General features: G+C 43.2%; 1 protein-coding gene across 1 annotated transcript in view; it reads left to right on the top strand.

The window, feature by feature from the left end:
* Positions 1-25,430, top strand: part of TBC1D9 (TBC1 domain family member 9) — a 116,057-nt gene that overhangs the window by 19,329 nt on the left and 71,298 nt on the right. The window lies entirely within an intron of this gene.

Raw genomic sequence — 25,430 nt, 5'->3', positions numbered from 1 at the left:
GATCCCAGGGTCCGGGGATCGAGTCCCACATCGGGCTCCTTGCTCAGCAGGGAGCCTGCTTCTCCCTCTCTCTCCTTCTGCTTGTGCTCTCTGTCAAATAAATATAAAAAAAAAAAAGAATGAAATTGGGCTTTGAGTCCCAATGCTACCAGTTTCAGTTTTTTCATACAGGTATAAAGTGAGAAAGATAACTGCTCCTCAGGATTTTCACTAAGATCAGATGAATTATGAGTCTGGATTCGATGAGGTGCTTTGCAGATGTTTAGCTTAGTTTTGTTTTACTGTGAGGTTGCATGGGTTTTAGACTGGGTATTCTTCCATGAGACAGGCACCAGCTTGCAAACCACTTACCCTTTTGTGAATCAATCTTCTGGTGATTTCAAAGTCTTGTTTTTGTTTTTTTGTTTTTTTTTTAATGGGTTAGTCAGAAGACAGTGTCTGGATTTGGGCAGTGAGACTCCTCATAATAATTAGTGATCCTAATAATAATAATATGTAATACCAGTTGAATACTTATTGAGAGTCTGGTGTTCTCCTTTGACTAACAGAAGCCCCAAAAGTAGCACTTACCATTATCCCCGCTTTTGGGTGGAGGAAACTGAGCCTAAGGTCACTCAGCCAGTAAGTGCTTGAGCTAGTGGTGTATGAACCCAGGCAGTCTGCCTTGAGCCCACCTGCTGAAACACTTTGCAGCTTACCTCCTTTCCCCTTTGCATTTCTGGAACCTCAAAAGCAAGTTTAAATGGCCCCATGGTGTGGGTAACAATGTGGCTGACCATCTTTGGATAATGGATAGATATCATTTAACTCATTTGACTTGAATTTGTTGAAGACAGGTAAGTAGTGTTTGACTGATTATTTTTTAAAAGATTTTATTTATTCATCTGAGAGAGAGAGACAGAGCACAAGCAGGGGGGAGAGGGAGAGGGGGAAGCAGACTCCCCACTGAGCCAGGAGCCTGACATGGGGCTTGATCCCAGGACCTGGAGATCATGACCAGAGCCAAAGGCAGACGCCCAACCATCTGAGCCACCCATGTGCCCCTGACTGATTGTTTAGAATAGCAGTTCAAAGCCTATTGAGGGGGACAGTGATTGTTCTGGCAGTAGGAAGGCCTATCTGCAGTGTTCTCCATTTTGGGGTGGAAAGGACCCATCGTTCACATTTGCCACCCGTGGTGCTCAGCGCCTTACCATTGCGTGTCGGTGGCTTTGGTGTGCAAGCAGATGCATGTTCTGTTTCTTGTGGATGTCTCAGGTAGACAGTGCCATCAGATCCGTCATTTGTCAGGGTATCTGATGTTTGATTTCCCCTGATTCCATCTGCTTAGGGTGGAGGCCTTCTTCCTGACCAGGCGCCCTTGTCCTCAGAGTGGCCAGCGTGCACACACCAGGCTATTGGAGAGGTGTTGATTGTCAGAGTGGTCTGATGAGGGAGAGCTGCTCATGATAGACCCAAGCAGCCTTGTTATTTATGTCAAGGACTGAGCACTCAAACAAAGCCTTTGAGTGCCTCCAGGAAGAGTGGGACTAAAGGGTGAAGCTCTATGAAGTTATGGGAAGAGACCAAGCAGGTGAAAGTTTTTTCTGTCTAAAGTAGCCAGGAGTCTATGCAGGGGAAGACATAATCTCTGCCCCTACAGAGGTCACAAAAATGTCTGGACAAGTCAGTGATGATATCCCTCCAAAATAGAGTGCTTGCTCAAATCCCAAATGAAATAATTGCTCAAAAGGGAGATTTTTATAAAGGAACATGGTAAGGGAGAAAATCCTGTTGCATCATTGTTTTTTATTCTACTTTGAAAACCAGGAAGAAGGAAAGTAGGGCTTCTTCAATAGAACGGAAGTTACCACCTCCCCTAGTGCCTTCAGTGGGCTCTTGGCTGTTGCGGTGGACAAGTTGAACTTGGGGAATATGGTTGAATGCAGTCTCCTATCCACATCATCAGAGTCTTCTAGCGGTAGTTAAATCTCATTAAAACTAGGGATTTGTTCAAACCATGTGCATCCCTAACATCTTAGGGAAAGCAGATTACCTGATGTACACCTTTACCCCCATTACTTTTATGAGGGCTTCACACTCTGAAATCCACTGAGATGGCTTCACTGTGTTATCATGTGAAACCTGAAATGTCAACAGAGAGATGGGGCAACCGGTTAACAGCACTTCCATAGCTGTGGTGAATGAGGACTGTGACAGAGGGAAAACCCAAAAAGGAGAAAGACACAAAGGGGAACAAAGCAGTGCCAGAAGAATCTGGTATGGACCCCAGAATGGCAGTACATACTTCCATTTATTTGTATTACCTATGCCTACATTTTCATCAAAGGAAGTAGATTTCCACCTTTTCTAAAGTGGCTAACTTAATCTAAAGCTTTGGCAGAACAGTTACTTCTCTACCATTTGAAGTAAAATAAATAAGTAAATGAAGACCTTCACGTAGTTCAGAAGCTGCTTAAACTTGAGAGAAAATGGTTTCCTTTCCTTCTTAGATTGGATTGTGACCAACATTCCTGACTGACGTTGAACGTGGTATCAAAAGAATGTGCCTGAAGTATGTAGCCAGTGACCTTTATAATCACTGTACCATTTGATGGAGAAGTGTTTACCACATTACATTCTTTATTAACTTAGGTCCAGTAGAATCTACTCGTTTTAGCTTTAGTCTTGGTGAGGGCCAAATGTCAGACTGACTCTCTATAATATACCTGCAAATGCTTTACAAATAAATGGACACGAAAACTCTAAAAACCATAGTCTATCAGAAAAATATAATAAAGAATACTATGATTGGAGAAAGATTTTAATTAGGAAAGGGTAATACTGCTTCTGTGGAATCAAAGAGATGTTAGAGATATAAAGGAGGGGCCCGCTATGTCTCAAGTAGAGTCTGCCAGCACGCAGTATAGTTGGATGAGCTCTTTTCTGCATTTTCCCTATTTTTACTCTCTGCTAATTCATCACTCATTCATTCATTTATTCATCCACTGACTCACTCATCCATCAAACAGATATTAGGTGTTTACCACCTCTTGGGCACTGAAGATGCAAAAATATATGACATCATCCCTACGCTTGAGAGACTGGATTCAGCAAGAATCTGCACAGATGTTTCCTGCTGAAATTAGTTTCTTGGTTTTGGTTAAGACTTAATGAGAGAGACTTGGAAATGCAGATTGAAATGCATGTGCCCTCTCTCTATGGAGATTTGTTATTTGTATTAAATGGGGATTATGTCATCGGGGATCATCCACACCCTTATCCTAGCCCATAGGTGGTTTGAGACTCTGCACCAGGCTGGGGTTTGAAAGCCTGGACGTAGGCACAGGAATGGGACCAGGCTATTCCACAGCTGTGGGCAGTGACCCAAAGAGGGCATCGAAGGTGATGGCAGACTCAGGGGCCAGACTTGACCCCTCAGAAGCTTGAAAACCAGGGCAGAGTCTTCAACTGGGGCAATGAGTAGAGGCACCATCTTTCAAACACAGTAACTGATTACAGTTGTGTTTTGCATCCTAGGGTCTGGGTTCACTCTCAGCCTGAGTTCTTGTCATAATTTTTATGAAGCATTAGTTTTATAGTGTTTGAAAACACCATAATTGTCTGTTCATAGGGGAGTGGTTAAATACATAATAGAGGGGCGCCTGGGTGGCTCAGCTGTTGAGCGTCTGCCTTCGGCTCAGGTCATGATCCCAGGGTCCTGGGATGGAGCCCTGCGTCGGGCTCCCTGCTCCGCAGGAAGCCTGCTTCTCCCTCTCCCACTCCCCCTGCTTGTGTTCTCTCACTGTCTCTATCTCTGTCAAATAAATAAATAAAATCTTTAAAAAATAAATAAATAAATACATGATAGATTTGCCATATAATGAAATGATAGGCAGACATAAAAAAGAAAAGAATGGTGACATTCTGTGTCCTGATATAAGAAGACACACTGATGTTAAAAATTAATTATATGGGGCGCCTGGGTGGCTCAGTTGGTTAAGCGACTGCCTTCGGCTCAGGTCATGATCCTGGAGTCCCGGGATCGAGTCCCGCATCGGGCTCCCTGCTCGGCGGGGAGCCTGCTTCTCCCTCTGACCCTCCCCCCTCTCATGTGCTCTCTCTCTCTCTCATTCTCTCTGTCTCAAATAAATAAATAAAATCTTTAAAAAAAAAAAATTAATAATATGAATAAAATAATCTTTTTTTTTTTAAAGATTTTTATTTATTGAGAGAGAGAGAATGATAGAGAGAGAGCGTGAGAGGGTGGAGGGTCAGAGGGAGAAGCAGACTCCTTGCTGAGCAGGGAGCCCGATGCGGGACTCGATCCCGGGACTCCAGGATCATGACCTGAGCCGAAGGCAGTTGCTTAACCAACTGAGCCACCCAGGCGCCCGAATAAAATAATCTTAATACAAGTTTATCCTGGGTTATTGGAGTGACCATTTTATGAATGATACCAATTTCAGTGCTCAGGTAGCACTTGGCTTTATGTCTGATACTTCCATATCAGCTGTTTTCAGCCATTGAGAAAGTGACAGAGGAGGTGAATACGTCAAAGATACATTTGGCCAGAGGAAGGTCTGATGATTTCACAACACACTACACAAATGTTTCCTGAATGTGAATAGAGGAAGATGGTGGGAGAGTCACCGTACTGCATAACCAAAGGTAACGCAGTATACTGAATCCCAGAGAACCTATACAGGATTCCTGCTCCAAGGGACAGTGTAGTTCAAACAAATAAACCTCATCTTTCAATTATAATGTGGTTATTTTAGATTTTTCTTGGTTCTATAATTCTGCTGTATTTAATTTGAAAATACATTTTGGTTTTATTTATTTAAAAAAAGTTTAGAGAGACTTTTTAAAAAAAATATTTTATTTATTTGACAGAGATACAGCGAGAGAGGGAACACAAACAGGGGGAGTGGTAGAGGGAGAAGCAGGCTTCCCACTGAGCAGGGAGCCCAATGTGGGGCTCAATCCCAGGACCCTGGGATCATGATCTGAGCCGAAGGCAGATGCTTAAACGACTGAGCCACTCAGGCGCCCCATACATTTTGGTTTTAGAATTGCAAATGAGCTTTGAGCATAAAAAGTTTATACTTGGTTCTGTGCTTGTGTGTATGTAAGTAATGCCATTTCAAGGAAAGGTACTACTGTGGGTGGGGATTGTGAGAACGTTTTCACCTTTAAGGTCCATAATTCATATTTGGGAAGCTATACAAGACAAGAAGAGACTACAAGTGATGACCCTTAGCAGCTTTCCCTCAGGTATCCTCTAATTCTTGAGGTTAATGATTTATTAATGTTCTCAGGGAAGAACATCTTCAACAGTCAGGAAGACACTTCTTAGAATTTAAGTAAGTTTTGAATAATAGTAACCTTTCCATGATTCAAAGACCCAAAGATATTAAAGGGTACACACTGCACTCTCTCTCAGCCCCGTTCCTCCCTCTTGGTGACCACTATATTCATTTTTTGTGTATCTTCCCCAGATCCTTTTTTTTTTTTTAAAGATTTTATTTATTTGTTTGACAGAGAGAGAGCACAAGCATAGGGAGCAGCAAGCAGAGGGAGAGGGAGAAGCAGACTCCCTGCTGAGCAGGAAGCCCGACACGGGGCTCAATCCGAGGACCCTGGGATCATGACCTGGGCTGAAGGCAGATGCTTAATGACTGAGCCACCCAGGTGCCCCTTCCCCAGATCCTTTTTTGCACATACAAGCAAACACCAGTATATAGCTTTAGCCCACCTTTCCCTGAACTCCTTGTACAGAAAGGCTTTTCTGCACCTTACTCTTTCAGTGAATAGTATGTCTTCCTCTTTCAGGACATAAAATGCCACCATTCTTTTTTCTTTTTTTATGGCTGCCTATTATTCCACTATATGGCAAATCCATCATTTATTTAACTTCTCCCCTATGTTTTCAAACATTTACTGTAAAACTAATGCTGCAATAAATAATCGTGTAAATGTTACTTAGCCAAGTGAAACATATCTGTAGGGTAAATACCAAGAAATGAAATTGCTGGGCCATTGGGTACTTGCATTTGGAATTTTGATACATGTTGCCAAATCACCCTCCCGTGGGGTTTTACTGAGTTCCACTCTCCCAAGCAATATGTGAGGAGTGCCCTTTTTCCCAGTCTGGCTATAAAGAGAATGTGTTATCAAACTTTGGATTCTTCCCATTCTGATAAGTGAAAATAGTATTTCAGTATGTTTTTAATTTGCATTTCTCCTATAAGTGATATTGAACATTTTCCATATATTTATAAGCTATTTCTCTTTCCTCTTCCGTAAATTGTCTTGTTATTGTTCTTTGCTCTCTTTCTATTGGGCGGCTGCTCTTTTTCTTAGCAATATTTAGGAACTATTTATATATTAAGGATGTGAGCCTTTTGTCTGATCAGAGTTGCATCTTTTTTCCCCGTCTGTCTTTTGACTTAACTTAGGGTATTTTTGGCATGTAGAAATTTGGGGGTTTAAAAAAAGCAGTTTCTGGATTGTGAATCATAGAAAACCTTCCTACTCTAAATTCAAAGGGAATTTTGAAAAATCCTTCAAAAACGTGTACTCAGCAGTGCTGATGAGGTTGCCCTTCTGGGCTACATCATAGCCATGTGACGTTGGAGCTCCTGTGGTACTTCCTACATCATTTTTCTCTATTGCAGAGCTTCAGGGAGCTGAAGCTGGATGAGGATGTTTTAGTCACCTCTCAAACCAGTAATAGACCAACTCTGGCCTTAGCCTGTATACGGTTTCTTTTCCTTAGCACTTTTTGAGGGAGTGGTAAGAGAGAAGGGTAGAGCAGAAATGGCCAGCTGACCCTGGAAGCTGCACAGTGACCTTGCATTAATCAGGCCCGTTTGGTCTCATTTCACAAATATACCATCGCTTGCTATTTTTGTGACTTTTGTTATCTTAAATTTATTCAGAAAGTAATGCTGCCTATGCGGTTGAAAAGCAGTGTTGTTTTTTTTTTAGGGGGTGGGGAGGGACAGAGGGAGAGAGAGAATCCTAAGCAGGCTTCCTGCCCAGCACGGAGCCTAACACAGGGCTGGATCTCACGACTCCGAGATCCTGATCTGAGCCAAAATCAAGAGTCGGATGTTTAACCAACTGAGCCACCCAGGCGCCCCTGAAAAGCAGCATTTTTGAACATTAAATTTGACATTTTTATAGAGCCTATATGTTAAAATGTTCTCATTTCAGTAATTCTAAACGCCTATCCCAATTGGAAGGAAGCTGTCAAAGACTGGGAAGTAATGGTATAAATCGGTTAGTTTGATGCCGGGTTTGTTGGTGATGCCTTCTTCATAGTAAGTCCTTGAAGGAAGGCCATAATGATTAAATTGGGGTAGATGGATACCCTTTTATTTATGTCAGCCACCCAGGGTCTTAAGAAGAGAAGCTGAGAGTGAGTGCACAGCATATAAGGGGTAATTACTAGGAGTTATTAGAGTTTGTAATTCAAGACGCCATAATCACTCAGACACAATAAGGCCTTTCTCATTTGAAAGGACTCTAATGAGTAGATACTGTGCTTTTCATCAAGCAATATAATTTGATGGTCGAAGAAAAAATGGAAAGCTCACCCACTCCCAAAGGACGTTGAAAGAAATAAAGAAAAGGGAGAAAAGCAGGGATGAGGGGAGGCATGAAAGATGATAAGAGAGAGCCCAAAGAGTAATTAGCCATAATTCAATGGACAGGGAGGAGAATTACTGACAAAATGCAATGCTCTGAGAAGGAAAGAAGAGGGAAAATCAGAGGCACACCTTGGAGGGGATGAGAATGACATTTCAGACAAAATGGTGATGAGAGTCTTTTCAAAGTAATATGGAAAAAAAAAACCACCAAATAAGTAATGGTAACATGGAACAGAAAATAGTGGTTTAATTGTTTTAATAATAGCTGAAGAGTGAAAGGTTGAGAATGGTATTACTTTTTTTTTGTAATTTTTTAAAAAAAGATTTTATTTATTTGACAGCGAGAGGGCACAAGCAGGGGGAGGGGCAGAGGGAGAGGGAGAAGCAGGCTGTCCTCTGAGCAAGGAGCCTGATGCGGGACTCAATCCCAGGATCCTGGGATCAGGACGTGAGCCGAAGGCAGGCACTTAACCGACTGAGCCACCCAGGCGCCCCAGAATGGTATTACTTTTGAGAATTAATATTAGGCCAGAATCATAGTGTTATCTATCTTACATTATTTACCAAATTAGTCCCCACTAACCTCGGGTTTAGTTAAGATCAACATAGCATTGCCATGACTTGGCCCCATGCCAGACATCTGGTAAGTCACTGTGTAAATGTTTGCTGGATGAATGAATGATTGAATTGATAAATGAATGATCTGTTCGGGGCATGTTTAGATCTCTGACCTAAATTCAGAGCGAGTAAAAATATGCATGGCCTTGGCTTTACTATGACAGTAATTTATGTCTTTGTAGAACCAGGTGGAAAGGTTAATGGAAAGGATTTCAGTAAACACACTTGGTGCAGTATCCGCGGCAACTGTTCCTTCTTGATTTCTGAGGGCTTGTGTTTTTTATGGGAAATGAGTGGAGGTGAAAAATGATCAGTGATCAGTGGAACTTCTCAAATGACCAAATACCTGTTCGTCATGGCATATGTGGTGATCACTTCAGCAGACAGTAATTGGTTCATATGCCCAGGTAATGTTGTAACATTTCTTTGATTTCATGTCATTTGGAGCTATTCTGATTATTGAAGCTTGGCTTGAGTAAACTTTTTCTCATCCACCAAAGGTCCCTACTTCTGTGGATTCAGCATCAGTTATTACTTCCATTGATTAAAAAACAGGCTCAAGGCCTGTGGGAATCCAGGCAGGGGAAGGTTAAATCCTGGGTTGGTGATAGGACAAGCCGGCCCTGGGAGAATGGAGCTAGACACTTAGACGCACTGAGGCTAGGCATGTTTCTGAAAAAGTCTCAGCAAAAGGCAGTTGGTTAAGACGTAGGCAGAGATGAGCAGGTGTTAGCAAGTAGGAAGACTGTGTGCTATGGGAATGGGGATGCTGGGCAAGACACCAAGACAGCCATTCAGCCACTGGAGAATAATTCTAGACACTGGGTCAAAATGACTTTGTTAGTAACAGGACCAGCAGGAAGATGGGGGTTCCTCAAGTACTCCTTGTCACAAAACATTGCTGATAGCCAAGTACCTGTTTTCCGCCTTCCGCCATTCTGGGATTTAGGAAGATGGAGAGAGAGAAGGACCACTGCAGGCTCACAGGCGGGAGGCTAAATCAGGATCAGTAACAGGCTAACCAGTACTCTAAGCTGACTCACAGTTTCCAAGACAATGCCTATTCTGAGTATTTCATCTTGACTGTGAATCATCTTTATATATGAGATTTTCTGACAGTTCTGCAAGGGGAGGTTGAGGAGAATACCACAGTTTTTATAGATTGTCAGTTAAGAAAATCATTGAAATGGTAAGGACGCTATAGGATCTGAAGTACATAAGGACTGAAATAAGGTTGAATTTTCTGGAAACTAGAGAAAGTTCTTATTATTTCCATTAGAAGCCTGTTTATAGTCTGGTTGGAGAAATGAAATGAAAATTGTTATAGATGCCAGGCAGATGTATATTATTATTCCAATGGATCCCTGAAACAACTACCAGATATCCTCCACTCCCTTAAAGAAATGATTCTAGAAGCTGATACAGTGAACCGTCACAGGCTTTGGAGTCCTCCTGCCCTGGGCCTGGTGACGGGACCTGCCACCTAAGCTACCATGCCCACTGGGCAAGTTGCTCCACTTCTCTGAGCCCCGGTGTTCTCATTCATCAAATAGCGATGACTATATATATATTGGGGTGCTTGGGTGGCTTAGTCGGTTCAGCGGCTGCCTTCGGCTCAGGTCATGACCCAGGGTCCTGGGATCAAGTCCTGCATTGGGCTCCCTGCTCAGCGGGGAGTCTGCTTCTCCCTCTGCCTGCCGCTCCCCCTGTTTGTTCTCTCTCTCTCTCTGACAAATAAATAAATAAAATCTTTCAAAAAATAGATACATATATACATATGACATAGGATATTGTGAGGATTAAATTAGAAAGTGCATATAAAGTGATAAGGACAGCAGCTAGGTTATGGTCATCGCTGTTGGCCATTATTGGTGATATCTGGTAGTTGTTTCAGGGATCCATTGGAATAATAATATACGTCTGCTTGGCATCTATAACAATTTTCATTTCATTTCTCCAACCAGAGTATAAACAGGCTTCTAATGGAAATGTGGATTCTGTTCCCCAGACCCTAAGGATCTCCCTTTGGGTCTAGTTACCTGTTGTTAGGTGCCAAGGTAATTCTGGAAACTTCCTTTGAAGGCTGGCTGAGTTACAGTGAGGACATTTATCCCAGACAGAAAAGCACCTTCTAGGAACCAGGAAAGGAGCTGTGTTTGCTGCTGGGGCCACAGTGGCTCCACTCTGGGTGCACACACGAGGAGCTGGGCTGTGGGCCCAGCTACAAGGGTCCATCTTCCCTTCTGGAAAATAAGCAGAAAACACTAAACTTGTGAGGGCTGGACCTGCTACTAGTGGTAGAAGCTTTTGGGTCACCTTGGAAACCAGCTCTTCAAAGGCTAGTCTGTCCGTGTCCCGTCTCCCCCCACCCCCCCACCGCCGCCGAGAAAGAGTGGATTAAGAAGACTAGCCCCCGATGGAAATAAAAACAGCAGAGAATTTACCACCTTCCCTTCCCTGGGGTGGCCAATATTACCATCCAAGTAATGAAGCGGTATTCGGTTTCCCTGGCTGCACCCGCAGTCCGTGGACCTTATCAACCTGTATGGGGGAAGCACCACTGTGGACTCAACGTGGTCAGTTAACAGATCTTGGCTTCATCTCTTAATCTCTCTGAGCCTCTATTGCCTCATCTGTGAAATGGGGATAAGAACTTGCTGGGGGTTCACAAGGATCAAAGAGGTGATTCTGTATAAGGAAAGTTCTTGGTTTAAAAGGAGGGGCTCAATAAATCTCCTCCTCATAAAAAGTTTCCTAATTTGTCTTCTGGCTTCCGTTCCCCCTTTCCCAACTACTACACACTGCCATCAGAGGGATTTCTGAACTACCTATGTAGCTCCAGCCCAGACACTGTCATGGGTAGAACAAAGTCCAAACAGTGTAGCACAGGGCTGCCCAGCCACAATGTGGTCTCTATTCCAAACCTCGTGGTCACTCCGCAAGCATGCCCCATACCTGCCCTCTTGGCTGGGCTACCCTTGCCACACTTCAGCAACTGCAGTAGGTCCTATTATTGAACACTTACAAAGTGCCCAGCGCTGTGTAAATGTTTCTTACGCATCACATCCTTTAATCCTTACTGCAACCCTGTCTGGGTGAAGAAATTGTGGTTTTTATAAATTGTATGCCTTGCTCCATCCTGACCCTAGGATGTAGTCAAACTGGGATTCCACTTAGGTTCTCCATGCTAGCTATTTATGTCTTTATGAATGTATGTGTTTATTTATATATTTGAGGTTTAATTGACATACGTTATATTAGTTTCAGCTGTACAACATAATGATCCAATATTTGTATATATTACAAAGGGATCACCGCAATAAGTCAAGTTAACATCTTCACCATACATAGTTACAAGAACATTTTTTTTTCTTGTGGTATAAACTTTTAAGATCTACTTTCTTAGCAAGTTTTATCTCAGTGCTTTTAAGTGTTACCTTCTATCAAAGCTCAACTCCAGGACACTGTTCAAAACTGTCTCTTGCATGAGCACCCCAGCCCTGGGCAGTCGCCCCGATGGCATCTCTTAATGTGTCCTTGAACTAACTGAGCAAATTGTCATTTTAATAGTTCTTTTTTTTTTAAGATTTTATTCATTTATTTGACAGAGAGAGACACAGTGAGAGAGGGAACACAAGCAGGGGGAGTGGGAGAGGGAGAAGCAGACTCCCCGTGGAGCAGGGAGCCCGATGCGGGGCTCAATCCCAGGACCCTGGGATCACGACCTGAGCCAAAGGCAGACGCTTAACGACTGAGCCATCCAGGCGCCCCGTCATTTTAATAGTTCTTGTCTGCATGAGCTACCTCTGTCTTCCCAACCAGATCCTATTTTCCTCCAAGGGAGCAGAGATAGATTATATGTCCAACAAAGTGTCCTCTTCACAGGTGCTCAGTTTCTGTTTCATTTGGATGAGGATGAAAACACTCATCTCCAGGACTGAGACCATATTTATTCCTCCACCTTTTCTAGACAGTAATAACTGTGGTGACTACTTAGTAAGATTCAAAACATAACCTTGGCAAGCACTTTTTCATCTAATGCTCAGTCTCCTTCTCTGTAATACAAGAAGATGGAAATGTACAACCTAAAGCTTCTCTCTTGCTCTAAAATTAAACATTATTTCAAAAAAAATTCTAGATACATTACACAGGGAAGATATTCTACATGTCATCTGATTTTCCCAACAACCCTGGGAGACAGACAGAGAAGATAAATTATCCCCTACTTAGTGGCAGGAAACTATGGCTCAGAGAGGCTAAGTGACTTGTCTGAAGCCACACAGCTCCTGAGTGGGGAAGTGGGAACCTAAATCCACTGCCTGTGATTACTTTGTATGACATGGCGTGGGCCCTGCCAGGTTAGAAACATTCCTATTCCATCAAGGAAGTAGGCCAGTACAAACATCTAAATGTTTCCCTTGGATTCCTGGATACTCTCCCAGGTTTAAGTTAAAAGAGCTGAGTTTTTCTAAGGGGTTTTCCTGGTGATGTTTTTGAAAATAATTTGAAGTTGGCATGTTAGTAATTTCTTAATCATTTGGCTCGCTCTCGGGAAGGTGTTCAGTCACAGTGGTTGTCTGTTCATTAGACTCTCTGGCTAGGGGACAGGAGGCCTGAGACCTGGGCACCTGTTGTATGGGGTGGCCCTGGCTCACTTCCTCAGTGTCCCTTCAGAAGATTGAAGAAAGGGATCAGAGATCCCAACACTTAGGGGGAGACTTTTTTGATCCTAATAAAAATTTCCCAGGAGGGCGCCTGGGTGGCTCAGTTGGTTAAGCGACTGCCTTCGGCTCAGGTCATGATCCTGGAGTCCCGGGATCGAGTCCCGCATCGGGCTCCCTGTTCAGCAGGGAGTCTGCTTCTCCCTCTGACCTTCCCCCCTCTCATGCTCTCTCTATCTCATTCTCTCTCTCAAATAAATAAATAAAATCTTTAAAAAAAAAAAAAAATTTCCCAGGAACTAGCATAAAGAGAAACAAAGATCAGGCAAAATGTCACATGAGTCACCTCCCACTATACAAATTCAGGTGTATTTTTTTCTTTTTAAAAATTTTTATTTATTTATTTGAGAGAGAGAGCATGAGCCAGGGGGAGGGGTGGGGGGGAAAGGGAGAGAATCTCAAGCAGACTCCCCACTGAGCACAAAGCCCGATACCGGGTTCCATCTCATGACCCTGAGATCATGACCTGAACCGAAATCAAGTGTGGGACACTTAACCAACTGAGCCACCCAGGCACCCCTATTTTTCTTTGTTATAAAAGAAGAACAATACATATATTGCATTTAAGTAAACTAAAGCATGTTTAGTACAACTTTATAGGCAAACTATGGGACAACTACGTACTGTTAACTCAATTGAATGATGTCCGTGTGCACTGAGATTAAATGTGTAGAAATTTTGTAGTGTAATGTGCTGCGACCTGAAGGCTTGGTGTGCTTTGTTTTGTCTAACAGAGCTTTCCACCGATTTTCACATCACAGCACACTTTGCAAATGGTAGTATGAGCACACAGGGGAAGACCGCGCTCAGCTCCACCAAGGGCTGAGGAATCCATGTGCCTCTCCAATGCTGAAAGTGTATTTCAAAACCAAACTTGAGCGGCATGGTTTGTCTTCCACAAAAACCCTCGAGAACGGCCTTTCTCTCTATTCAATAAAACTGAAAATGCAACAAACAGACAACAGCAACAACAAACACTTGTCACCATCTTGTGGCCTAGCAGACAGAATTAAGGGGTGGGCGGCTGGGAGCCCAGGGTCCTGCTTTCCTGTCGCTCATAGATTGCACTGTATAGCTCCCAGGGGAAACTGCGTGCGGGAAGCATTTGCCTCTCCCGAGTGCATGATCTTCACGATGTGACTGAGCTGTGGGAAGAATCTGTTTTCCTAATCCGTGTTCTAGATTTCAGAGGCCCTGGCCCTCCCGCCATGAAGGACAAGTTTTGAAGCCAGGGAGTGCTGGGATGTGGTGCCTCACTGTGTCCGAGCCTCCTCAGCAGAGCATTTACCTCAGCTTTCTGTGCCCAGGATCGTCCCTGTCCCTGCCATCAGTGGATCCAGCAGACATGCTGTTGGGAAGTGAATTTGATAGCCATCAACTGTCATAACGGGCACAAAGGGGGAGTCATGTCTAAAAGGATAAGGGATAGTGAATTTGCCATCAAAGAACAATCACTGGCATTCTTTTTTTTTTTTTTTTAAGATTTTATTTATTTATTTGACAGAGAGAGAGAGAGCACAAGCAGGGGGAGCAGCAGAGGGAGAGGGAGAAGCAGGCCTCCTGCGGAGCAGAGAGCCTGACGCGGGGCTCGATCCCAGGACCCTGGGATCATGACCTGAGCCGAAATCAAGTCAGATGCTTAACCTACTGAGCCACCCAGGCACCCCATTCACTGGCATTCTTGAATCCTTTATGTAGTAGCTATGAACAGGAAGGCTGGTGCAGTTCTTCAATATTGTTAGTTTAGGGGCGCCTGGGTGGCTCAGTCAAGCGTCTGACTTGATTTCGGCTCAGGTCATGATCTCAGGGTCGTGAGATTGAGCCCCGTGTCGGGCTCCGTGCTCAGCAGGGAGTCTGCTTGAGATTCTCTGCCTCTCCCTCTCCTTTTGCCCCTCCCCCAACTTGTGTTCTCTTTCTCTAAAATAAAATTTTTGAAAAAAGACCCTTATTTTATAACTGATAACTTTTTTAAAAAACAGGCCTTTTCTCTGTCCTTCTCTATTTCTTTCTTTCCTTTTTTTTTTTTAAGATTTTATTTATTTATTTGACAGAGAGAGATAGCGAGAGCAGGAACACAAGCAGGGGGAGTAGGAGAGGGAGAAGCAGGCTCCCCGCTGAGCAGGGAGCCCGATGCGGGGCTCGATCCCAGGACCCTGGGATCATGACCTGAGCCAAAGGCAGATGCTTAATGACTGAGCCACCCAGGCGCCCCTATCCCTCTCTATTTCTATTTCTCTATCTCTCTCAAACAAATGACAGAAAGGAAAGTTGGAGCAAAACTCTTCTGTCCTAATCTTTTCCATTCAGGGAACATAAGGTGATTCTCTACAGAATCATGTTTAGGGCGGCATAACAATCTGAGGGAGAGAATGAAATTTTTATGTTTATTCAGAGAGCATATTGGTTGAGAAACACTGGCATAAAACGAATTCTTGCATGTGATTATCTTTTTTTAAAAGCTTGAAAGTACTTATCATTGGGTTTCATTAAATCCAGAGAGCGAAACCAAACTTTCAGGGGTCTTTCAGAGCCCACCCTACTCTAAACTCAGCTTAAATGAGCATGCTTTCAATGAGCGTAATGTATTAGAATATGTGTGTGTGCATATATGTGTGTATACTATATATGTATATACATGTATGTGTGCATATGTCACTTATTGCTTACAAATTAAGGAATTGGGTGTAAAAGATATAATCCGGTGTGAAAGAAACATAATAAGACCTTTATTACTTTAATTCCCCCATTCATTAGTGAAACAATAATATGAAAAATAGTTTCCAGGGCGCCTGGGTGGCTCAGTCGGTTAAGCGTCTGCCTTCGGCTCAGGTCATGATCCCGGGGTCCTGGGATCGAGTCCCATGTCTGGCTCGCTGCTCAGCGGGGAGTCTGCTTCTCCCTCTGCCTCTGCCTTCAGCTCCCTCCGCTTGTGCTCTCTCTCTGTGTCAAATAAATAAATAAAATCTCAAAAAAGAAAATAAAAAAGAAAAAATCCCCTCACCTTTCATCTTTGTTCTTCAGTCTCTTATTTGAGGATGTATGAGGTGGTGACGTTGCCGGGTATCACGGTGTTGGTCATAAGGCTCTGTGTCTCTTGTGTCATGATACTGTTTATAACATGAGAAAAGAACAGTTTCTTGGAAACAGCTTTAAAATCACTTTGCAACGGAATGCTCCCCCACCTCAGTATACCACTTTTGTAATTGTCAGTGATCCCCTTTTCCATCCATTTATCAATATTTTTCCAAAGAGGCTATTTCTAGGCCATACCTGAACTATTTCTTAGGAAATCTCAAGATCTCCTGTATTCCATAAGGGACTCATCTGCATATGCAGGTCATTTACATAGATTGCAAAATGCATAATATTATGTTGAACAACTTGACAAACTAAGGGCATTACTTGCTGCTCTGCACCTGGCTTTGCAAAGTGAAACCATATTTGGGAAGCTTCCTTGTTCAGGTTCTTCAGTCATTGGTGCCATGATAGTCTTTCTTTTCAGGTCTTCCCTGCTCACTTTTCTCTTTGAAGTTTTCTCTGGACCTTAGGTGAAGGTTGCTCTCACTTGATGTAGCACAAACCGAATGTGTCCCCTTAACCTTATGCAGGTGCAGTAAGGCTGAGCTAGAACTGGAATTCTATCTACCTAGATATCAGTCTATCTTATTTATTAGAGAGACACAGTGTGCACATGCTAGCAGGGGAGAGGGGCAGAGAGAATCCTCAAGCCAACGCCCCGCTGAGCGGAGAGCCGGAAGACAAAGACGCAGGGCTCCGTCCCAGGAACCCCAAGATCATGACAGGAGCTGAAACCAAGAGTCGGCGGCCCAACCGACTGAGCCACCCAGGCGCCCCAAACTGGAATTCTGAAGGGCAGTGCAAGTGGAGGTGCATGCCTTGCAGGCGACAGAGTCAGAATTCCCAGTGTTCAAGCTGGGCTGCTCCTGCCTCTCCCCTGTAAATAAGCATGATTGTTTTAATTACAGTTCTGTAGCTGCTGTTTTTGTCTGTTCTGGAATATTGGGCTGCAAGGCTGGAAAGCATATTATTAAATTGCTGTTAATGCCTTGATGCTTGGTTACATAACACTAGTCTTCCTGCCGCACAGAAGGGAATGTTTACTCAGTTCATCTTAGATGAGCCAACGGGGTTAGTTAGGGTTTCAGTTGGGCGCTTTGGGTTGCAGGAACTCAGGCCTCTAGTACCTGGTGCTTGTAGCCGCGACGCACAGGGACTGGAACCAGGCTTGGAAAGCTGACAGGAAGCCGGGCAGCAGTGGGGAAGTGGCTCCTCTGCTCCCTCCTCCCCTCCCGGCTCCTGGGGATCCTGTGCGTGTGCTTGTCTGCCCTCTCCATTTCTGTCCCCTTCTCTTTTTGCCCACGGCTGGCTTTTTCGACCTCTGCTTTCTAGCTTTCCTTTACCTCAGTGTTTCTGCTTCCCTGTCATCTGGCTTGTGTGCTACATTCCCTTGCCTTGAAATCCTTTCATCTTCTGCTTCTGTAGCTCTTTGACTTTTCACTTACCATTTCTCAGCTCAAATTATCTGGAAGAGGGTGTGATTGGCCTGCCTTATCTTTCACCCCAGGCCACCTCTGAGCCCTGTGTGTTAGCCTCGACCATAGTCCCTGGTGAAAGGCAGCCTTGTCTGGTCCAGCGTGACAGTCCTGCTCTCCGTCCCCAATCATGGCAAGCCGAGGGTGGGTGACATGTTTCTGGTAGCCACATCCCGGCACAGAGAATACCAGAGCTGATTGGTTACAGAGTTTCATCTTTTATAAAGTCTTAGAGCAGGATATATTCATTATGATATTTTTTCCTTTATTAGTTCTTGTGTTATTATTTTATTATAATACTTGCGCATGAATCTGGTTTTACATAGTTCCAACAGCATGAAAATTACTTTTAAAAATATAGTTCTTATAGTCAAAAGAGTCTGACTTCTTCCCCAGTGGGGTGTCTCCCCAAATCGATGTCATTTCCCAGAAGTAACCGTTATTAACAGTTTAATGTACATCCTTCCTGGACATTTCCTATGTAGATAGAGGCACATATAGCCTCTTTCTTTGCCTCACTTACATGTAGCCAAAGGCAGCGCCGTGGGTATTTACCATTATAATGAAGACTCAGTAATGAAAGTAGCAAAACGAATTTCATCCATTTAATGTTTGTAGTTTGTAGTTTTTATTATTTATTTATTTATTTATTTTTAAAGATTTTATTTATTTTGGGGGAGGGAGAGAGCACAAGCAGAGGGAGTAGCAGAGGGAGAAGCAGACTCCCTGCCAAGCAGGGAGCCCGACTTGGGGCTCAGTCCCAGGACCCTGGGATCATGACCTGAGCAGAAGGCAGACGCCTAACCGACTGAGCCACCCAGGCGCCCCAATGTTTGTAGTTTTTATTTGGGGCATATAACTTTCTGACTTAAGCTAGTTGTTTAAATATGTAGTCCCTACAATTGAGTTAAGTAATTTGGTGCTGTGTGATTGAATATGTATCAGTTTATGGTATTGACACACTTCGTATACTAGAGGGAAAAAATGAACTTTAAACAAATTTCTAAAAGATAAAGGGCAGGCCCCTCTCCATCAGAGTGTGTTTTTGAGGATGCCACTCTTTGAGATATTGAGATATTGACCTGTGGGATTGCATTCTAGCAACAAGATGACTAACCTGTGACTATCTTGAATGAAGTAGCAGCTTTATTATAAACACAGTGACCATTTATTTGCTTAAGGCTATTACCTCTCTTTAAGTAAAAAAAGCCCTAAATAGGAGGTTGGAAGTAATTGAGATAACAAAACAATTTTTTTGCATCATAAAAATATTGAATGTACATTTGGAAAACTTTTGGAAATACAAACAATACAGATAAAAGTAAAATTATTTTACCCACCAATATGTTAATTTTCTAGTCTTTAAAAATCATGTATTTTAGTTTATAATATAGTAATATTATACTTATATTTTGATTGGGATCACAGGGAACAAAAATTTTAAGTTTTGTGCTCTTTTCTTCACATAACATACTAGATATGCTTCACCGTGACATTAAATAATCATTTGAGGGCTGATTTTATTTTTTATTTTTTAAAGATTTTATTTATTTATTTGAGAGAGAGTGCGCATGTGCACGAGCGGGGGTGGGAGGGGCAGAGGGAAAGGGAGAAGCAGACTCCCCGCCGAGCAGGGAGTGGGGTGCAGGCCTGGATCCCAGGACCCTGAGATCATGCCCTGGGCTGAAATCCAACGCTTAACTCACTGAGCCACCCAGGCACCCCAAGGGCATGATTTTAAATGTCTATCATTGCATAAATGTATTGTAACTTATTTAGATGTACTAGGTCATTACCTAAATGTAATTTAAAATTCATGATTGCTTCTATTTCATGATACTGATTCATTGTGGAGAAGGGGTTACATGAATTAGGAGGGTTGGCAATGATCTTGGGACAGAGTGAGTGGCTCCTACAAATGTGGGCCTACCTGGTAGAAGGTATGCGAGGGGCATCATGCCCCGGTTTCCCTGAGGTGGTGGATGTGGCTTATCTCTTAGAAACGGTGGGCTTCACAGTGAGGAGCTACTCCCACCAGCACCAGAAAGGTCTCTCCATCTTCACTCTGCCGGCTGACCTTGGCCAGCCCTGAGCCATCAGTTTCAGGTTTTCAAACCTGCCTCTATAGTCGAGATTAGCACCAGTACACCTTCCTGCTGCGTATATGGAAGCAGCAGTCCATGTAACAAAAGTGCATCTACCTTCCTCTTTCTGGGTTCAGGGCTTGTTTGCCGATTGAGAACACACAGGTGCCTAGAGTGTTTTTTGAATGAATTCAGTTCATTGTCCTCACTGGTCTCTATCAGAGCAAACTTGAATCCCTGATAAAAGTCTGAGAACAACAAGCTCGTCTGTGGGGATGAAATCACCACCGCAGCGCTGGGGTCAGGGCCGGCCTCCTGGGGATGTGGCCTTGTGCTCTAGCACAGGAACCCGCATTTGAAAGGGCTCCGGGCTTGGTTGAATGTTCTACTAGTTGTCTTGAACTTAAGAATTTTTGAGCAAGGGGACTTGCATTTTCTTTTTGCACTGGGCCCTGCAAATTGTAGCTGGCCCTAACCGGGGTGTTAGGTAAGGTGGTAACATATTTTAATGATTCCTTCTCAGACACGGCCCCAAAGAGAATGAAAAATCAATTGCAACTGCCCTCCGTTTTTGTAGGAGGAGGTGCATGTGACTTTAAGAGACTGGCCTACAGGGTGAAATGGAGCAGCTCCTGGAAGACCGGGCCTTCAAGGGTGCTTGGTTGATTTGAGCAGCACATACTAATTGGCTGTATGACAAAGGCTCTGCTGAGGAGATGCTCTTCAGATTTCAGTTTTCTGCAGTTACTTTAGGTATAAACCCGCCTGTGTGCTTTATCTGCTGTGATGGACAATATGAAAGTCAAGGCTTCTTTCTCTCCTTTTGAGCCCTCACTTTCTGTGTGCCGTAGTTTTCCCTTGTCTGTGGGGGATACGTTCTAAGACCCCCCCATGGATGCCTGGTACTGTGGGTAGCGCTGAACCCCGTGTATACTGTGTTTTTCTTGTACGTACATACCACTGATAAAGTTTAATTTATAAATTAGGCACAGCGAGAGAGTAGCAACTGTTACTACTAATAAAATAGAACAATTATAACAATATACTGTAAGAAAGTTATGCACATGTGGTCTCTCTCACTTGAAATATCTCCCTGTATTGTACTCACTCACCTTCTCCCTGTGATAATGTGAGATGAGAAGTGGTCTCCGTGGTGAGATGAAGTGAAATGGACGATGTAGGCGTTGTGCCGTAGCGTGAGGCTACTGTTGACCTTCTAACCCCAAATCAGAAAGAGGGTCATCTACTTCTCTCTTTTTTTTTTTTAAGATTTTATTTATTTATTTGACAGAGAGAGACACAGCGAGAGAGGGAACACAAGCAGTGGGAGAGGGAGAAGCAGGCTTCCCGCCGAGCAGGGAGCCCGATGCGGGGCTTGATCCCAGGACCCTGGGATCATGACCTGAGCCGAAGGCAGACGCTTAACGACTGAGCCACCCAGGCGCCCGAGGGTCATCTACTTCTGATGGCAGTTGACTTGGGGGTACGAGAAACCCAGGAAAGTGAAACCACGGATAAGGAACTACTGTACTTAATATAAGCAAGCATGACATTTAAAGACCCTGCAATCCAGAATTAGCTTGAAATACTACAGAGACTCCGGAGTGCTCTGCCTCCCCAAGCTTTGTCTTTCTGCCCCTGAGCCTGCCCCTGTCTTTGTAAGAACTGCGGCAAGGGTCTCCCAGGGCTTATCTAATGCAGGATTGTAGATTTTCCACACTTTTAAACCAGTGCCCTTGGTTGGGATAAATATACAACAAAAACCTCATGCCTCCCCCATTCATGTATTCTTTATTCTTGCCTTCAATTGAGAAATGATTTTGTTGAGTTTCGTTTTAGTTTGCAGTGGGTAGACCATTGTTTTAATTTCCCAAATAAAAATGTGTATTATAGATTGAATGTGCTCTTTAAAACTGCATATGATTCTAATAAAAACACAGTTCCGAGAAAATTACTGCCCTCCAGCCGTCCCTTCCCTGATTTAGTGCTATTTAAGTACTAGTTTGCAACCTGTGTGTTACCACTGCCTTGAGCTAAAGAACAGAAATTGGGATTAAGCATTTACAAACCTAGAGCAATTTGTTGAATTAAATAATAAAAAAAAATGGAGGCTTGTTTTTGTCTTTTTTCATATTCTAGAGATAATAATATTTCATATGTACCATATTTTACAGAAGTATCAGTCTATAACAGATTGGAAAGTAAAACCAAACTGATTTTTGATCACAAATAGTTTGAGGAGTACTCTCCTAATTGACAGAGTTGGCAGTGTATTATTCCTATGCTACCAGACTTCTCATTAGTTCGTCTTTCCACCAATGGTGACAAATCCGTCTGTGTGTGTGTGTGTGTGTGTGTGTGTGTGTAAAAGACGGGCTCTCTCCTCTCTCCTGTGAAGAGAGAGGCATTGTCGTCTTGTAAGGCGGCCATGATATATGTGTGGCTGGGGTGGGGTCATGACAGCTATTGAAGTTGAGAGGAGAGAGTTGTGGATGGCCTGTTAAACCAACAACAGTGGTTTGAACTGTTGAGAAACTGTTTTTACCTAAACATGCTAGAGGGGTTAGGAAGTATGCAATACTTAAAATAAAACCATGTCCAGACAGTTCTACACTGAAGGGTAGAATCCCAGTATTGGGATTGGTCTCTCCCTTTTAGCCAGTACGACCCCTACTTGAGAAAGGCTGTTAGACTCTTTGGGGTTGTGAAACTGAGAAAGCTCATTGCCCCCATCTCCAGCCCCAGGCGTCTCCCCCAGTACCCCTACGTTCCTCAGCTCCTTCCCCAGAGAGCAGACATGGCCCCTCTCAGAGATACTGGAGCTGGGCTGCAGTAGCCTGTGTGTACCTTCACATTGGTCATGGGGACACTGTGAACTCGGGTGCGTTTATAGCTCTGGAGCTGACCCCTCACCTGGCAATTCCAGCATTCCCCTTCACTGCTGGGCACATAGGATGGTTTTCCTAATCTCTCACCTGGTCCCTTGGCCAGTATGGTATGCAAACAAGTTGTTTACCAATCTGTGTGTGGGTGCAAGAGTTTCAACTGGTTAAACTTTGGGGTAATTTTGTGCTTTTTTGGCAACAGCTGCCCATCTCTGGACTCGTTTCCAAAAGTAGAATAGAAAGACTTGTGCTTTCCCTAAATATCTCTTTTTTTGATCCATCTTAATTCCAGATAAATCTCGATATTCATTAAAAAGTGACAAATTACTTCCAAAATTAGAGAAGTTGGTCTCCCATGGTACAAAGTTTAGATGTGAGTTTGATCTGTATTACCTTGCACTCTCTGAAGTGGGATTTTCCAACCTTTTCTCAAGTATTGGTCTCCATTCATTGAATGATTCTTAGACAATTTTAATTATTTAAGGTCAATTTGCTAGAACTTATTAGGTACTATGGTAGCTGAATAAGGTTTGAAAATAATTCTTGGTTTCCCCCAATGTCCATCAAAGTGAAAACTTTGTGGCCCAATTTATAAATATTCAGCATAACTTGAGGGACTTTCTATAGGCTTTGGGAATTCCAAGGTAAACAAGGCTGTGCCTGCCCCCTCCAGGAGCTCACAGACTGGTGGGAAGAAACTACAAACAAGATTCATTAAGAGAAGTGTAAAAACTATGTGTGGCTGGAGGTTATAACTCTGTCAGCAGTTGCTTCTGGGTGTTACTGTTTACTTTCTGCCTAAGAGCGTGTAACCTTAGTCAATGCTAAGACTTACAGATGTTGTACCAGCAACTTGGGAGCAGCAGGTAGGAGAAGGTGGGAGCCCGTGACCTACAGAAACTTTCCATGCGAGCAATGCAGAGGGGTTTGCAGATACTGATCCCAAATTCCTCCATTTATATAGAATATATATAAAGAAGTAAGTCCAAGTATACTGCCTGTCTGGCTTTAGGGAGATCAGTGGATATTTGGTGAAATGAATTGATCAGGGTATACATTCGAAGCTTCTAAATGGTAAACTCCGAATCTCTGAACTGGATCTCCAGCACAAGTCAGTTCAGTGGGAAAGGCAAATAGCTCACAGAATGGAAAACCTGAGTAGCCAATAAACAGGAAAAGATACTCAAACTCATTAATAATTAGAAAAATGCAAATTTAAGCAACAAATGGAGGGGCATCTGGCTTGCTCACTTGGTAGAGCATGCAATTCTTGATCTCAGAGTTGTGAGTTCAAGCCCCAGTGTTGGGTGTAGAGCTTACTTAAAAACAAAAACAACAAATGGATACTATCTCTCACCCTTGAGAATGGTGAAAATAAAGAACCAAAAAACCAAACACTGATAATACTAAGTGTTGGGACCATTGTAGAGAAACATATTGTCTGGCTTTCCTGGTGAGAGTAAGTTGGCACAATCACTTTGGAAAGCAATTTTGTAATGTCTGATAAGGTTTAAAGATGCACTTACCCTATGACCCAACAATTCCATTCTAAAATGTTTTCACACGCTTAAAACGTCATATACAAAGAAAATGATTGCAGTGCCTATTATAAGAAAAAAATTGGAGATAAACCCAAATGTCCTTTATTAGGAAAAAGAGTAACTTATATTTATACAGTGGATATTACACAGCATTTAAAATGAGTGAATCAAATTTATTGGGTGAAAACAGGTTGCCAGACAATATCTACTCGTATCATTAATGCAAATTTTAAAGTGCACATCAGTGTAAAGTGTGCATTCGTGTACGTACACGTGGGGCGATAAAAGTTTAAGGACCTGGATGGGGAGAACACAAAACAAGCTGACAGTGGTGAATGGAGAGAGGGAAATAGGATCTAGGAGACATTAAAGGGACCTTTGCTATGTGTGTTACATTTTCTTTGTTTAAAAAAAAAAAAAGGCAGATGAGGCCAGATGTTAAAAGTCAGAGTAGTGGCGCATGTATTTGTAATTTCCTATACTCTTCTGTGGTTTTGCAATATGTCCTTGAACAATAGTGCTTAGGGCATCCGTGGCATTCTCTGAGGAGGGACTATTATTGCCCGTGCCCTTGACCTTTCTGCTTCCATGGTCATTGTAGACCTCTGGCTGGCTGCATGGCCAAAGGGGTAGAGGAAGGCCGAATGAGCTTTAGGACCTTGTCCACTTTGACATTAAGTAATTCCAAGATTGTCAGTAGGTGATCGATCATTGTCACGGGCACATTCCTACATGTCCACACTCTCCTCACACGGGAGCCGAGCGAGTGATGACTCTGTGTGTGTCATACCCCCTCCAGTACCCACAGGCAGATGGGAAGCCTCAGCGTACCAATTTTGCAGCATTTTCTGAATCTCCCTGAAAACAGCATTTTTACGTTACATGATGCCTCTGAACGAATACAATAGGTAGATGTGGGGAAGAGTTATTTTGAGGGCCATAATTTGACTCAGTTATCTCAGGCAATCAAAGATTGTTTAGCACCAGAAAGAGCTGACCAGAGCAGCTGCTAAAACAGCGCTTTGTGTGGGAAATGATAAGAGGTTCAGTATTTTGACAGCCATTTCAGAGGTATGGGTAATAAAACTTCTAAGAAAATCTTGATTGCTGGGTTGGTTTTTTTCTTTGGGGGGGGTGTTGGTGGGAGGATTGGATTCTCTGGCTCAGATTTCCCATCTTGCAGGATTCTGTGTGGATAGGGGCTATAGGAGGAATATTTTCCCTCTCCCAGAGTCTTGATTCTTTGTATCCATAGCGTTTAGGCAGCACAGTGATAACTTATGTAGGTTTTCAAAGACTAGGGAACTCATCCATTGATCAAACATGTGTTCAGGGCTTACTGTGCTCCAAGCAAAGGGTAGGACCTAGGAGTCAGAAGGAGTCAGCCTCCG

The sequence above is a fragment of the Phoca vitulina genome, unplaced genomic scaffold, assembly GCF_004348235.1.
Source record: "Phoca vitulina isolate PV1807 unplaced genomic scaffold, GSC_HSeal_1.0 scaffold14, whole genome shotgun sequence".
NCBI classification, from domain to species: Eukaryota; Metazoa; Chordata; class Mammalia; order Carnivora; family Phocidae; genus Phoca; species Phoca vitulina.
This window is presented reverse-complemented; position numbering and strand designations above follow the sequence as displayed.